The sequence below is a fragment of the Chelonoidis abingdonii genome, chromosome 17, assembly GCF_003597395.2.
Source record: "Chelonoidis abingdonii isolate Lonesome George chromosome 17, CheloAbing_2.0, whole genome shotgun sequence".
Lineage (NCBI taxonomy): Eukaryota > Metazoa > Chordata > Testudines > Testudinidae > Chelonoidis > Chelonoidis abingdonii.
In genome coordinates this window covers 311,388-329,109 of record NC_133785.1, presented here as the reverse complement: position 1 = coordinate 329,109, position 17,722 = coordinate 311,388, and the positions used below count along the sequence as shown (strand labels likewise).

General features: G+C 44.5%; 1 protein-coding gene and 1 pseudogene across 10 annotated transcripts in view; one reads left to right on the top strand and one right to left on the bottom strand.

The window, feature by feature from the left end:
- ATP2B2 (ATPase plasma membrane Ca2+ transporting 2) overlaps positions 1 to 17,722 on the bottom strand; it is a 633,448-nt gene that overhangs the window by 443,926 nt on the left and 171,800 nt on the right. The gene's annotated exons all lie outside the window — the stretch shown is intronic.
- Positions 6,700 to 6,858, top strand: LOC142047882 (U4 spliceosomal RNA; annotated as a pseudogene).

Genomic DNA, 17,722 nt, shown 5'->3' with positions numbered 1-17,722 from the left:
AGAACAGAGATGGGACTAATAGCTGCACCCAAGCACTCCCCAGGGGGTGCTCTGCTAGCTTAACTAGAAGACGAGCCACACTAGCTCATGCCAACAGAGACAGAGAGTTATACATATTCTTTGTAGCACATTAGCAGCAGAACATGCTGCCAGCATGAGACCTGACTATTGTGCTTTTTATTAGAAATAACTTTAATAGAATGGAGCTTTTTGTAGGAGTTGAATCCAACCACAGTATCTTGTGTGTCTAATTACTGTAAATTATACAAGAACTTAAAGTTAAGATTTTTAACAAAGATCGTATATGTCTCCTGTATTATACAGGAGGGTCATAATGCTCTAGCCAGAATATTGCTTTAGTCCTAGCACTGCACAAGACTGATTTGAGGAAAACTGAAACATAACATTTTGAACTAAATCTGGTCAAATATCAAAATTAGTACTCATTGAACTAACTAAAGTTTAATATTACCATAATGCAATAAATATTACATTTGCTACATAGGCTGGCCAACTATGGAGGTGGTTGACTGTTGGAAAAAAACACATTAGTCAAAAAAATTGTAGAAGTCAATGAATATTTGCTTATTGAATACTATCCAGCCAATTTTAATATGAACAATGGCTAATATAATTAGAGACAAGGGGCTTTTGATTTTCAGTTTGTATATTACTGTTCACCAGATATTCCTCAATATTAAACTGTGGATTTAGAAAATGTAAGTACATGAACTTAAACTAAATACAAGCAGAAAATGGAAAATATTAAATAGGAGTTGGTACCTATTTTATTACATCGTTTCCCCAGATTAAAGGCCAATTCTGGTAATCCCCCTATAGATAGGGCCCTACCAAATTCACAGTCCATTTTGGTCAATTTCATGGTCATAGGATTTTTAAAACTGTTAATGTCATGATGTCAGCTATTTAAATCTGAAACTTCACAATGTTGTAATTGTAGGGGTCCTGATGCAAAAAGGAGTTGGGGGGTGGTCTCAAGGTTATTGTAAGGGGGGGAGGGTGTCCGTTATTGCTACCCTTACTTCTGCACAGCTGCGGGTAGTGGTAGCACTGCCTCCAGAGCTGGGGAGTGGCAGCTGCTGGCCATGAGCCCACCTCTGTAGACAGAGCCGCTGCCAGCTGCAGTCCAGAAGAAAGGATGGCATGGTATGGTATTGCCACCCTTACTTCTGTGCTGATGCTGGCAGGGCTCTGCCTTCAGATCTGGGCACCCAGCTAACAGCCAACGCTCTCCAACTGCCGAGCTCTTCAGGCAGCGCATAAGTAAGAGTGGCAATACTGTGACCTTCTAAAATAACCTTGTGACCCCACCACAAATCTCTTTTGGGTCAGGACTCCCAATTTTAGAAATGCTGGCCTCCCCCATGAAATCTGTATAATATAGAGTAAAAGCACACAAAAAAAACACAGATTTCATGGTCCGTGACACTTTTTCATAAGCATGTATTGGTAGGGCTCTACCTATAGATAAGAATTCAAGTCTTTCTGACTTTGCCTACCAGGAGTTCAGCGCCTGGAGTTCTGTTACAATCCAGAGCAGAAAAGCCAGAAGGTGAAGTATTCACATTCAATTCAGCATTTATATTTCTTTTCTAAGGATAGATATAATGCTAAGAAAATGTCAAACACTTAACACCAAATTTTCTGCATCATAAACCTTCTGTTAAGAATTACTATAAATCTGTACTAGTATTTTCCCCTAATGAAAGCAAACAGGTTTATTTTTCAAAATATACACAAATGCCTCTGCCACCTTTCCATTGTTCTCTCATTAAACAGCATACTCCTACTCGCAGTGCCTCCTTCACTGACAAGTACTAGTGACACTCTAGTCTAAGGGTACGTCTACACTGCATGATTATTTCGAAGTAGTTTAAACCGATATTACGAAACCGATGTTATAAAATCCGCTGGCCCCAGCGTTTTGGAGCTACTGCTATTAACGGGGCATCTACTACCCATTGAACGCCGAATTTGGGCACGGGAAACAAGCACAGACTGGTGGGACCGCATTGTTTTGACGGTGTGGGACGATTCGCAGTGGCTGCGAAACTTTCGCATGCGTAAGAGCACTTTCTTAGAACTTTGTGACATGCTTCCCTGCCCTGAAACGCCGTAATACAAACATGAGAGCAGCCCTCACAGTGGAGAAGCGAGTGGCAATAGCCCTCTGGAAGCTTGCAACGCCAGACAGCTACCGGTCAGTCGGAATCAATTTGGAGTGGGCAAATCTACTGTGGGGGCTGCAGTGATGCAAGTAGCCAAAGCAATCGTTAAGCTGCTGCTACGAAAGGTTGTGACTCTGGGAAACGTGCAGGTGATAGTGGATGGCTTTGCTGCAATGGGTTTTCCGAACTGTGGTGGGGCCATAGATGGAACCCATATCCCTATCTTGGCCCCAGAACACCAGGGCACCCAGTACGTGAACCGCAAGGGGTACTTTTCAATGGTGCTGCAAGCACTGGTGGACCACAAGGGACGTTTCACCCACATCCACGTGGGATGGCCAGGAAGGGTTCATGACGCTCGCGTCTTCAGGAGCACTAGTCTGTTTAAACGGCTGCAGCAAGGGAATTACTTCCCAGACCAGAAAATAACCGTTGGGAATGTTCAAATGCCTATAGTTATCCTGGGGACCCAGCCTACCCCTTGATGCCATGGCTCATGAAGCCATACACTGGCAGCCTGGACAGTGGTCAGGAGCTGTTCAACTACAGGCTGAGCAAGTGCCGGATGGTGGTAGAATGTGCATTTGGCCGTTTAAAGGGTCGCTGGCGATCATTACTTACTCGCTCAGACCTCAGCCAAACCAATGTCCCGCTTGCTATTGCTGCTTGCTGTGTGCTCCACAATCTTTGTGAGACTAAGGGGGAGACATTTATGGCTGGGTGGGAGGCTGAGGCAAATCACCTGGCCGCTGAGTACGAGCAGCCAGAGACCAGGGCGATTAGAAGAGCACACCACCTGGAGGCGCTGCGCATCAGAGAAGCCTTGAAAACGAGTTTCAGCACGGCCCAGGGTACGGTGTGACTGTTTGCTTCCCCTTGATGAACCCTCCGCACTTGATGGACTTATTCAGTGTAAGCAACCCACCCTCCCCCTTTTCATTACAGGTTGGCGAAGGAAATAAATTCTGTATCGTTTAAAAATCATTTATTATTCATTAAAAGTAATTATGCATCTGTTAAAAATCATGAGTTTTTCCTTACTAGATTTCCCTGTAAGCAACCCACCCTCCCCCTTTCGATGTATTCTGTATTACAAAGGAACTATAAAAAAAGGCAGAGAATTAGGAAGGTGTCCCTGACTGCTGTGCTTTGGAAGGAGGGGGAAGGGAAAGGCTACTAAGCACATTGTAGCGTAATTACAGCCTTTTCCTTGAACTCTGCAGGGGTGTGGAGGAGTAGGCGGGTGCAGAAAGCCTTCCCCACGCGTTCTTACACGTCTGGGTGAGGGAAGATATGGGACGTGGGCTTGCAGGGAGGTTATACAGGGGCTGCAGTGGCACTCTGCTACTGTGCTGCTCTTCCTGAAGATCCACCATGCGTTGGAGGATTTCAGTTTGAGAACGCAGCAGATCCAGCGTTGCTTCTCTCCAACGCTGGTCTTCCTGCCTAGCCCTCTCAGATCGTTCACTGGCATCTTTCCTGTACTTTGCTACCACATCCTTCCAATCATTCTGTTTATCCCTCTCATTGCGTGTTACTTCAATAATTTCTGTGAACATTTCATCTCGCGTCTTCTTCTTCCTCCGCCGTATCACAGCACGCCCTCGTGATGGCATAGGGACTTCAGAGAAATGTGCAGCTGCATGGGGAAGGCAAACCAGGGTGATAAGTATGTGGAAAGATACCTTTTACAGAGCAATGATAGTACTCTTTCACATAGAACACTATCCACCTTACAGAGCACATGTGATCTCTATACAAGGTCGCATTTTGTATCGTTTAAATATTCAGTGTCTGTGTGACTGGTGTGGCACACACACAGACGCAGGTACGGCCAACCGTACGTCCACGCGGCGATGGTAAGTGAGGCTTTAAAATTTTGACTTCTCCGCCGTTCATATACACAGTGATCTATATGATGCCTTGCTCCTGTTAAGAGGAGCCTGCAAAGCCCAAACCCCCCTCTTTCACATCCACCAACACAGCGCATGGCTCCTATCATATACGATCGCTGCTAGTGATCACCCTACATCACCCCCCGCATCGCGTTGCTGGTAGCAGGGAAGAATCCTGCTTGCCAGACGCTGAAAACTCGTCGCTATCCCTCCTCCCATCCCCCCGCTCTGGCCAGTAGCAAAATCGCCATGTCTGCCCCCTATTTACATTCCTGATGTTCTACAAGGTAACAATGGATGATATCTCTCCTGACAATAGCACCGCAGGAGGCAGATCGTTTGTTTATGCAATGCCTTCAGTGCAATGCCTTCAATGCCTGCAGTACCAAATGTCTTGCAAAATGCATGGCGTTGAAAAGTTACCTACTATGGGGGACGGAGAAGGCTGTCTTGGCCAGAAATGTTCTCATATAGCATAAGGGTTTTTGAGTTCCTCCACGATCGATTCATGGACATTAATTTGGAGGATTTTCACTCCATCCCCAGACATGTTAACGAAATTTTCCTGTAACAGTAATGGCTGCGACTGCAGCAAAAGCCCTGGTGTCAATGCGATCTAAAAAAACCGTCTTGTTTTAATCCGTGTTTGTACAGAATGAAGGGACACTTACCGGAGGTCGCTTCCATGGCTTCACTGTCTGGGCTTCTCGCTTGGGAGCGCAGGGACTGTAATTCTTGGGTCTCAAAAAGATCCTGGCTGTTGGGGTTTACGGACTGCTGTGTGCTATCACCACGGTCATCTTCATCCTCAAATTCGTCTCCATCTTCCCCCTCGGCTACATCCTCAGAAACACTTGATATTTCAATCCCCAAAGTCTGAATCCACGGACAGGGGTGGGGGCACTGGTAGCGCTGAACCCCAAAATTGCATGTAGTTCAGCATAGAAGCGGCATGTTTTCGGCTCAGAGCCTGACCTTCCGTTTGCTTCTCTGGCTTTCTGGTAACCCTGTCTAAGTTCCTTCACTTTCACTCGGCACTGAAGGGAGTCTCTGCTGTGCCCTTTATCAGCCATAGACTTTGAAATTCTTTCAAAAACTTTTTCATTTCGTCTTTTGGAACGCAGTGCTGTGAGCACTGAGTCCTCACCCCAGATAGCGATCAGATCCAGAACCTCCTGTGTGGTCCAAGCTGGCGCTCTTCTTCGATTATCAGGAGACTGCATTGTGACGAGTGCAAATGAGCTCTGTGTGGTCACCTGTGTGTGTGCTGACCCTCACGGTGGACAATCAGGAAATGGAATTCAAAAGTTCGCGGGGATTCAGGCTTTTTCCTGTTTACCTGGCCAGTGCATCACAGTTTAGTGTCCGATGCTATCATGAGTGCCCCTGTGACAATGGTTCTGAAACCCAAATTGGGAGTGGCTCACTTGGGGCAGAGTCAATCGCTCCCTTCTGTTTCTAAAAAAAATTGAGTATGTCCTGCCTGGACTGTCATAGCCACGACTGCCTGCCTCCAAGTGCCCCCCCCCCCCGTTTATGTCACGAATAAGTCTATGTTTCTTATTCTTGTATTCCTCACGACTGCATGACAGAAATGGGGGGTGGGCCCTGCCACGGTAGCTGCAGAGGGTTGGGAGAGAAGTGAAGCAATGAGTGCGGTTCTTGCGGGAGAACCCCTGTTAATACAGCCACGGAGTAGCTGCGCTCTTCTAATACACTTGACTCTTCCTTCAGAGGAGTAGCCGTGTTAGTCTGGATCTGTAAAAGCAGCAGAGAATCCTGTGGCACCTTATAGACTAACAGACGTCTGTTAGTCTATAAGGTGCCACAGGATTCTCTGCTGCTTTGACTCTTCTTGTAGTCAGGACTGACTCTATTTTTAGACAGCATAAGGGAGGGATTGACTCAGTGGCCAGTGAGTCAATCCCAAGTTTGCTTTTGCGTTGCGCCCCCGGCTGATTTTAGCCAGGGGCACTCATGATAGCAGCGGACAGTTCAGAGAAGGAGAGATAACCGTCATGTCATTGCCAGTTTTCTCTGGCAGTAGACGGTACAGAACGACTGGTAACCATCTCTGCTATCATTGCAAAAGCAATTGAATGCTGGTGTGTAGCGCTCGAGTGTCGCCTCTGTCTCCACGGCATCTAGTACACAAATGGTGACGGGAAAAACAAAAAGCCGACGGTCTCTAGTGCTGCCGTGCTATTGTTTCTGCAAGGGCAATCCAGGAGAAAAATGTGCGAAAGGACTGTCTGCTGATGTTTTCCGGAGCAAGGAATGACTGACGACGTTTACCCAGAACCCCCCGCGACCATTAACATTAGCATCAGGGGCCGGGGGATCATGGAGGACGGAACGGGGGTGCTGAGGACTCCCGCTATCCCACAGTCCTCAGCAGTCTCTTAAAACTATTTGCATTCTTGGCTTAGCGCCCAGTGTCTGTAGCTTACAACACGGTGTCTTTTATGGTTCACGGAACAGCTATTCAGTTTCTTCCCCTACCCCAGCACGAGAAATGAAAGTTAAATAAAGCAATCCTTGAGTACTTACAATGTCACCCTCTTTGTACTGAATGCTACTGATAGAGGCGAATCTGCAGCACTGAAGAGCATTAGAGCTTTGCACAGTGGCAGTATCATAACCAATGAAGTTAATCTGAGGGTGTGATTATTGCTACTTGAAAATCTGCTCCCTTCCTGGTGGTAGATGGTACAGTACTACTGTAAACAGCAGAAACTGTTACCATCTCCCCTCTTTTTGTTACACTCACCAGTAAATGGGACAGAACGGATAATAACCCTGTGTAAATTTTTGAAAGGAAAATGGGGATTAACTCACTTGGGACTGGTCAATCCTGCCCTTTACGGTTAATAAAAATAGAGTCAGTCCAGACAAGAATAGGATACAGTGTATTAAAATCAGTGTAGCAGCACAGCGCAGCTGCTCCGCATCAGTATTCACAGAGGGAGCCGCTGCAAGTAACGCAACCGTTGCTTCCCACCTACCTGGGCTACCACAGCAGTGCCCCCCCCCCATTGTTGGCATGATGTTATGAAGAATGCATGAATAAGAATCACAGAGTAGTTACTGAGATCAAATGAGGGGGAGGGAGCCACCATGGGCTATGACAGTCCATGCAGTTCAGAATCTTTTCTTTACGCAAGAGAGGAAGGGGTCTGATGAAGCTCAGCCCCCAGGTGATAAGATGAAGACAGTTACCAGGCGTTCTGTACCATTCACTGTCAGAAAAAGGGAGTCATTCCCATTTTCACCCCGGAGCCCCCGGCCACACTCAGCCAGGAGCATCACTGGGCAGCCGTCTACCCCTGGGGAGGGGCAGAGGAGCGGATACTGCTCTTCACCGCAGCAGCATCGCGTCTGCCAGCAGCATTCAGTACACAGAGGGTGACATTTACAGTACTCAAGGAATTATTTATTTCACTTTTTTTTACCGTGCTGGAGGGGGAAAAAACTGACGAGCTGTTCCGTGAACCACGCAAGACACCGTGTATTACGCTGCAGACATTGGGCGCGCAGCCAAAAATGCAAATAGTTTTCAGAGACCGCTGTGGAGACTGGTAGCTGTAGTCCTCATTACCCCCTCCCTCCCTCCATGACCATCCGTTTGAGTGTCTGGCTTCCCGTTACTGTTGTCACGCACCGCTGTGTATCCTGTAGTTTATTTTTCAAAGGCTTTGGCATTTCCTGTTCTTTAACGGAGCTCTGATAAAAGAGATTTGTCTCACCATACAGCGATAACATCTGCTATCTCCCGTAAGGTTCAATGCAGGAGATACTTTTGCATTTGAACTGCATCGCCACCCGTGGTGATCAGAGCTGGACACGTGAAAGCAGGAAATGTCACTGTAAAGCTCTCGGGGATTTCCCTGTTTACCGGCACTCCGCATCCGAGTTCGGATTGCGGACCAGAGCGGTCAGTGGTGCACTGTCCTGCCTAGAATAATAGGCAAGTGTAACAGAGATCCAGTGTATCAGAGAGCACAGGTGCTCCGTGTCAGTATTCACAGGGGTTGCCCCTGCAAGAAGCGCACCCGTTGCTTTCCTCCTCCCTCAACCTTCCTGGGCTACCGTGTCAGTGCCCCTCCCCCGTTTGTGTCATGAAGTATTAAGGAATACCAGAATAAGAAACAGAGACTTGTTAGTGAGAGAAAATGATGTCGGGGGGGAGGCACTTGGAGGCAGCCTCCCGGGGCTATGACAGTCCAGGCAGAATGGACTCTATTTTTAGATACCATAAGGGGGAGAATTGACTCATTGCCAAGCGAGTCAATCCCAAATGTGATTGCAAAAATTTTTGAGCCCCAAGTTTCAATGATTAAGCTTGTTATTAGCCGTTCTGTCCTATCTACTGCTAGCGGTAGCAATGTTGCCTCTCGATGTTGAGCAATTAGGCGGTTTCTCCTGGATGGTGGGCAGGTCTGCAGAACTGTCTACCACCAAGCGCCCTCGTGTACCTCACATATGATAATTCCAAAGCACCTGCGCGTCTGCAGTAATGATCACAAGAGCCGTGAATAAACCAAAAACAAAATAACACAGATTTGTCCTCCCATACAGCGATCAGACCTAGTGATCCAGTCCGGTAAGACCGCATCAAAACATGCTGAAGCATACTTTGGATTGCAGAACTCTAGAACTACACCCCAGCCAGCCCCGCGGAACGGGACCAAGAGCACACTATCAACGCTAGAAATCACAAGCACCAGAAGCCAACAAGACCAAATTCAAACTTACAGAAGGATTCTCACACTATAATCCTAACTCCTAGCACACGCTCAAGCAACTCAACAAATCCACACGCAAAGATCATGCGTCAACCAGAAAGCGTCACCGCGCGAATGCACTTACTGAAGGCCATGCCGCATGCCAATACCCATAGCCCGACGGAAACACCAGGCGAATAGTCGAATTTCCGTCCCACACAAAAGACACCACCATCAACAAACAACCATCATTACAACGAACCCTAACAAGTATCACTACGGAGTTAGCGCTACTTCCGTTTGGGAGATTCCAAATCGATTTAAGGAGCGGTTAAGCTCGATATATTAAGGATAACGTCGTGGAAGGACAGACGTTAAATCGTATTCAGGTATATCAGCCATTAAACCGATTTAAAGTCGCAGTGTAGACCTGGCCTAAGATGCATGACTATGAAAGGGTTTCCTTTGAGAAATGCATTTTATCTAGCCCTTGAACTGTTCTCCTCTTATCCAAATGAAATTATCTCCAGTATCACCTGTCTTATCATTACTAACAAATCCAAAGGACTCTTGAAAAAAGAACAAAGGCAATGACACCCATCCCACCAATCGCAGCAACTCTCCTTTCTTTCCAAAAAAGCCTTTCTTCATGCCAGTGAATACAGACACGCAGACTGCATACCTAATTCAAGCACTGCTGAGCGCTGGCAACTAACTCCTATTGACTTAAATGGGAATTGCACATGCTCAGTAGCTACCAGATCACATCCTGTGGTTGGCTTATGACTCCCATTTCTCAGACTAGAGTCCCCTCCCAGAGCTCCCATTCCTGAAAAAAAAAAAAAAAAACAAAACAAAACATATGAACTGGGGACATTTTTCTCCTCTTGTGAAATAGCATGGGTTGTGCAACTTGGCTTCAAGCTCTCACATTCTTCAGACTTCTGCTACACAGGTTGCTGATGCCACAGCACTGACCAAGGCTTCTACTTTCCTTTGGCAGCGTTCATCTATCTGCAGTAACACTTGAAAAAGAATTCTGTTTGTGTTCACCCTGCACAAAGAGAATGGAAACAACACTACTGCTGGTTTTAACTACTATCTGATCTCACTTTACCACATATTAAATCCCGTGTAACTTTGGGAAATGACAACAAATTGGGAAATGGTCACTTCCTTATACACCAACATCCGTTACAATGATAGCATCATTGCCTGCCTCAAATGTTTACAGGATAATGGACAACACCAAGATATTCACCCCAGACATCACCAGACTCATCCATTTCACCCTCACCCAAAACAATTTTTACTTTTAACAAGCAACACTTAGCCCCAAGCACAGGAACAGCCATGCATATTAGGATATCTCCTCAATACATCAACATCTTCATGGGTCATTTGAAGATGACTTTCTGAACAAGTGCACCACAAAACCAATGATCTACCTCAGATGCATCAATTTTATTTTCATCCCCTGGACGTAGGATTTAAACTCCCTCATAGATTTCCACCACAACTTCAACAACCACCACACATTCATTGAACTCTCTCCATAACATTCCCACACTAGCACCAACCTCCTAGGTACCACAATCAGCTTCAATTGTGGAACCCTACAGACAACTATACACAAGAAACCCATGGATCACCACACCTACCTTCACATATCCAGTAACCACCCCAAACACACCAAGAAATGTGTTATCTACAGCCAAGCACTCAGATACCACAAAATATGCTATGAGGGAAAAGTCTGGGATATATACACTTTAACATACTTAAAACCACCTTCACAAAACAACGACACTCCACCAGAGAAATAGATCACATCATAGAATAGGCCACCCATATCCACTGAGGAAACCTGCTTCAATACAGACATAAACCCCTCTACGACGTCACACCCTTAGTTGTCACCTCTCACTCCACAATGGAACCCAAATGGGGTATCAAACCATTACAACCCATACTTGATGGGAACCCCTTCTGAAAAATAATTTTTCTGAACCTCATCTTCTGGTCTTTAAACAACCCCCCAATCTCTCCAAGCTCATCATCAGAAGCAACCTCCCAACAGTAACCAGGACACTCCAACTCAAAGCTTGCACCAGACTCTGCCAGAACAACGAATGCAAAACCTATAGCTCTATCTCCACTGTTACAATGATCAATACTTCCCACAATACACCTTTCAAGATCCATGAGTCCTACACATGTCTATCATAACATGTGGTATCTGTCATCTAGTGCACAAAATGTCCCAACAAATATGTGGGTGAAACCAGACAATCACTATGCTCTCAAATGAGCTTAGACAGAAAAATGATCACGTGTGAATGAACATTTTCACACGGCTATCACTCCATATCTGATCTCTCAGTTCTCATCCTCAGAGGAAACCTCCTCAAACAACGAGCCTAGGAGCATAAATTCATAACATTACTAGACACTAAAAATCATGGGCTGAATAGACACACTGGATTTATGGATTACTACAACACTCTGTAACTCACTAACTTCCCCTCTCAGCATTTCTCCTCCACTCTCATGACCAAAGAGGTGTAAATGGGCCACTTGACCTTGAATGGCCCCTTGAAATGTGTGTTAACTACTTATGCTAAACAATCTGTTACACCTTGTATTTAGCTGTAACTCTGGCCTGGTCTACAATACGAGTTTATCTCAAATTTAGCAGCATTAAATTGAACTAACCCTGCACTCGTCCACACAACAAAGCCCTTTACTTCGATATATAGGGCTCTTAAAATTGATTTCTGTTCTCCTCCCCGATGAGGCGAGTAGTGCTGAAATTGACATTGCCATTTCGAATTAGGGTTAGTGTGGCCGCAATTTGACAGTATTGGCCTCAGGGAGCTATCCCACAGTGCACCACTGTGACCACTCTGGACAGCAATCTCAACTCGGATGCACTGGCCAGGTAGACAGGAAATGCCCCGCGAACTTTTGCATTTTATTTCCTGTTTGCCCAGCCTGGAGCGCTGATCAGCACAGGTGACCATGCAGTCCCAGAATCAAAAAAGAGCCCCAGCATAGACCGTACGGGAGATACTGAATCTGATCTCTGTATGGGGAGATGAATCTGTTCTATCTGAACTCCGTTCCAAAAGACAAAATGCCAAAACATTTGAAAAAAATCTCCAAGGTCATGATGGACAGAGGCCAAAACAGGGACTCACAGTACTGAAACTTAAGGAGCTGAGACAAGCGCACCAGAAAGCCAAAGAATATGGAGGGAGGGCGACTAGGACTGTAGCTATCCGCCACAGTTCCGCACTCTCAAAACCATTTGAATTCTGGCTGAGCTCCAAGCCTGTAGGTCAAAAACACTGTCGCAGTGGTTCAGGGTGTATTCGTCAGCTCCCCAAAGGGAAAAAAATCATTTCTCACCTTTTTTCAATGTCACCGTATGTCTACTGAATGATGCTGGAAGATGTGGTGCTTCAGCGCTACACAGCAGCATCCCCTTCCCTTCTCTTGCCACGGCAGATGGTACAGTAGGACTGATAGCCATCATCATCGTCCCTTGAGTGCTCCTGGCCGGCCTTGGTGAGGTCGACCGGGGGCGCCTTGGCAAAATGGGAATGACTCCCAGGTCATTCTCTTCTTTAAGCTTTGTCTAATGGAGATTCACTCCTACCTGGAATATCATAGCAGCTGGAGGCTGCCATCCCCTCCCCCATTTGATCTCTGCTTGCAGAGGCAGTAAAGTCAATGTTGTTTCTTACGCATACATTCTTTATTACTTCATCACACAAATGAGGGGATAACTGCCACGGTAGCCCAGGAGGAGTGGGTGAAGAGGGAAGCAACGGGTGGGGTTGTTGCAGGGTCACCCCCTAGAATGGCATGCAGCTGATCATTTCTGCAGGATGTCTGGGGCTCTGACCCAGAGTGCCGTTTGCCTCTCTGGTTCTTTAGTAGGCTTGCCTGATATTCTAGGCAGGACTGACTCTCCCTTAGACAAAACTTAAAGAAGAGAATGACCTGGGGAGTCATTCCCATTTTTGTCCAGGCGCTCCCAATTGACCTCACTGAGGCAGGCCAGGAGCACCCATGACAGCAGCAGACGGTACAGTGTGACTGGTAGCCGTCATTGCCAACTTGCAAAGCAGCAGACGGTATAGTAGGGCTGGTAACTGTCTTTGCTAACTTGCAAAGGCAAGGGGATGCTGCTGTGTAGCACTGCAGTACTGCGTCTGTCAGCAGCATCTAGTAGACATATGGTGACAGTGAAAAAAGGCTGAACGGGCTCCATGGTTGCCCTGCTATGGTGTCTGCCGGGGCAATCCAGGGAAAAGGGCAAGAAATGATTGTCTGCAGTTGCTTTCACGGAGGGAGGATTGACTGACGACATTTACCCATAACCACTCCTGACAATGTTTTTTGCCCCATCAGGCATTGGGAACTCAATCCAGAATTCCAACGGGCAAGGGAGACTGCGGGAACTATGGGATAGTTACCCACAGTGCAACGCTCCAGAAGTCGATGCTAGCCTTGGTACATGGATGCACACCGCTGAATTAATGTGCTTAGTGTGGCCACGTGCACTTGACTTTATACAATCTGTTTCCAAAACTCGATTTCTGTAAAATCGGAATAATCCTGTAGTGTAGACATACCTGCTGAGTATATTTCCCAGACCTGTAGACGACCTTGTCTCTATCACAACAGAAGTCCAATAAAAGATATTGCCTTACTCAGCTTGTCTCTCTAATAAATTAGGAAACAACACTTAGTGATCACATTTTCCTTAATATTTAACATTTTTGAAGCAATGGCTTTGCCTTTTTAAATTATAACAGAAGCCATTTGCCCCACTAAAAACCCTAGACTTCATCATTAATGTCATTTCCATTACTGTTGAAATAAAAGCTAAAGGAGGGAACAAGGCGTTATAATTGCACTGATTATTTTGGGGACTATATTAACCCAATTATGTTCTGTATTGCAATTATTTACGCCTAACAATCTGACAAAATTATATGGACTTATTTATAGCTTGGGGAGAGTTTTTTTGTGGTTTTATTTAAAATATGGATGAATATCACAATGTGCATAATATCCTGGAAAAACTTTCGAAGGACAGGAATTGGGGCATGAAAGGCAAGTCTGTGGGGTTCTACCCCTAAATCTACCACAAACCTCTTCTGTAGCTCAGAGGAACTGACTTGTCAGATAAATACCTCAGTTTAATCATCCACAAAATAGGTATATTACCTCTAGTAAAATAGGATTGTTGTCAGGCTTCAATATTTTTGTTCACTATATTTATAATAAATCCTCAGCTTAAAAGGTACTATGCAAGTAAATAGTACAATTGAATCTCTTCAACGTGCACTTCAATAACTTACACAGAAAAATCATGCCTACTTTTCTGCAAATATTTAATAGAGGTCCTAATTCAGCAAGGTACTTAAGCACATGCCAAAATTTAAACACTTCAAAATTAGGCATGTATGAGTACCTTGCATAATTGGGATCAAAAGAGTTGTAGTAAGGCCTCATATTACTAAGGCTTCATTGCCTTTATGAATATAGATGTATGCTATAGAACACTTACTAGTTTTCTAAAGAGTAATATCTTAAATAATTAAAACTAAGCTACCTTTGCTAAATGAACAAATTACTGTGTATCTTAATCATTAATTCTATTTATTTTCCTCCTTTTTAATCCACAAAAATTCAGTAATTAATATCTCCAAGTCATTAGTGTGAATTAGCAGTGTTCTACTGTATTATTAATTATGCCAAACAGCAAAGTCTGAATTCAAGTAATGGAAAAAGTTAAGTGTATTAGGCTATAGATATGGCAATCAAAACACTAAGTAGCAGGAGTTTAAATATGTTTTTGAATGTAAATATAATTTTACATGCACTGTTAATGGTGCTAATTTAATAAGATTAAAAAGAAATGTTATAAAAGTAAGATGTTGCATGACTATTTCTGTATTTCATAGCACCTAAATAAGGTGAATATTAATCCTGAAATAAGTTTTAAGGAATTTTATGAATTTTGAAATAGCTAGGTGCAATCTTTGCTACATTAAAAAAAAAAAACTTATGAACCCCACACACACACATTCTTTGGCAATCTTAAATCCTATTTGGGAGTAACAAACTGTGTTTGAAAGTGGCGTTCAAGGATGATTCTTTTATTTTAAGCAGAGCTGTGCTTGACAGCAATTTTCAGTCATAGTAGTAGTATTCAGCACCTTACTACTGGTGTTCCTCCCAAATACTTAAAAACCACAACAGCACACACACTATCTTCCTTCCTTCCTTCCTTCTCAGAGTTGAAAAGAAGTGGCTCAATTAATGTACAGAGGTTGTGATGTGATGTGTGTCTGTGTCCCCAGTTTCATGCTCATTCTTGTATCTTGCAGACATGAGTTCCATAGCTCCTAAGAAGTCCGTCTCTTGTACTCACAAGCCTCCTTTCCATTGTTCAGTTGGAACATAACTGTCACGGAAGGTCCTGGTCAAAGGGAGAGAAGAGATCTCTCAGAGCTCACTCAAACCTATGTAGACTTTTGAATTTAAGGGCAGAGACCTTGAAATGGACTCTATATTGACAGGGAAGCCACTGCAGCAAGCAGAACAGGAAAAAGGTGTTGCTAACCCTCCTCAGTGTGTGATTAACCTAAAAAGAAAAATCATCTGGCAGCTGGCATTAAGGTTTCTAGGAAGCTAGTTATGAAGCTCAAAAAAACAAACAAACAAAAAAAAGACAGCGAGAAAGGGAGTGGATATGGCATGTGTGACAGGGAGTTTGTTATTGTTTACACATGAACCATTGAAAGAGTAACTTTGACTGGAGCTAAGCTACACAGTAAAGTAAAACGAGTATTTTATATTAAACTGCCAGTTCTCTTGTGTCTGTGGTGTGTATAAACAAACATTTCAAATGCTGAATATTAAAGAAACTAAATAGAAATTTGAACAGAAGAAGAGTGTGAGTGCCTTCACCTGTCCAGGATGTCTATGGCTCCTATTGCTCTTTGGGTTTTAGTGCATGGTGACCAAAACAATGAAAGGAGTACCATGAAGAATGAGGAAACAGCTTTAGCCTTCACAGGTAGCTTGAATGGTAACAGATGGTTTTGCAGCCATTTCTATTGTCTCTTGCCTTTTGGCCCAAGCTCATTATAGGATATTCCCCTCCCCACAACTGATTCATTTCCTCTCCTTCCTTTATTTATCACATTGCCAGCAACCTTTTCCTCCTCTTATCCTTAGTTCAGCAATTTCAAAAAGTTTGCTCAACCAAGGGCCTGGAAATGCCCTGATTAGCATAAAATGTTTAGCACAGTGGTACAGTCTATGAACATTACAAGTCTTGATCCTAATGCCACTATCGTTGCCTGTGGGCTGTACCTTGGTACTAAAGGAAGTGATGGTTGTTGGCTGAATTTTAAGTGCAATACGTTCTATTTGACCCACAAGCTTCATGATTTATGACTTGAGATCCTTATTCCTCCTGCAAAGTGCTGAGTCCATTTGGTTCCCACGGAGCTGTTTCTATACTGCAGAGCAGACTCTCAGAACCTTGCAGGCATGCTATTTTCTCCCACCCTAAACTCAAAGTACCACAAAAACTCTCCTACCAGAGGAGAAAATAGAGCTATACTTCTGGGTAAATTTATTTATTAGTTCATTGATAGCCTTTTTGGCTAATTTTTTTTAAGTTTGTATTAGATATCCTCTCCTTCCAGGGTCTGACAACTAAGATTCTGAAAGCATATTGCTGACTTGATGATGTGGAAAAAGCTGAAGTACTCAATGCTTTTTTGGCCTCGGTCTTCAGACAAGGTCAGCTCCCAGACTGCTGCACTGGGCAGCACAGTATGGGGAAGAGGTGAGCAGCCCTCAGTGGTGAAAGAACAGGTTAAGAGCTGTTTAGAAAAACTGGACATGCACAAGTGCATTGGTCTGGAACTAATGCATCTGAGGGTGCTGAGGGACTTGGCTGATATGATTGCAGAGCCAATTGGCCATTAACTTTGAAAACTCGTGGCAATGGGGCGAGGTCCCAGACAATTGGAAAAAGGCAAATATAGTGCCCATCTTTAAAAAAATAAAAAAAAATTAAAAGGGAAGAAGGAGAATCCAGGGAACTACAGATCAGTCAGCCACACCTCATTCCCTGGAAAAATCATGGAATAGGTCTTCAACGAATCCATTTTGAAGCACTTGGAGGAGAGGAAGGTGATCACGAACAGTCAACATAGATTCACCAAGGGCAAGTCATGCCTAACCAACCTGATTGCCTTCTATGATGAGTAATTGGCTCTGTGGATATGGGAAAGTGATGGACATGATATATCTTGACTTTAGCACAGCTTTTGATATGGTCTCCCACAGTATTCTTCCCAGCAAGTTAAAAGAGTATGGATTGGACGAATGCACTATGAAGTGGATAGAAAGCTGGCTAGATCGTCGGGCTCAACGGGGAGTGATCAATGGCTCCATGTCTAGCTGGCAGCTGGTATCAAGTGGAGTGCCCCAGGGGTCTGTCCTGGGGCTGGTTTTGTTCAACATCTTCATTAATGATCTGGATGATGGGATGGATTGCAGCCTCAGCAAGTTCGCAGAAGACACTAAACTGGCAGGAGAGATAGATATGCTGGAGGGTAGAGACTGGGTCCACAGTGACCTAGACAAATCAGAAGATTAGGCTAAAAGAAATCTGATTAGGTTCAACAAGGATAACTGAAGAGTCCTGCACTTAGGACAGAAGAAGCCCATGCACTGCCACAGACTGAGGACCAGCTGGTTAAGCAGCAGTTTCACAGAAAATGACCTGGAAATTACAATGGATGAGAAGCTGGATATGAGTCAACTCTATGTCCCTGTTGCCAAGAAGGCTAATGGTATTAAGCTGCATTGGTAG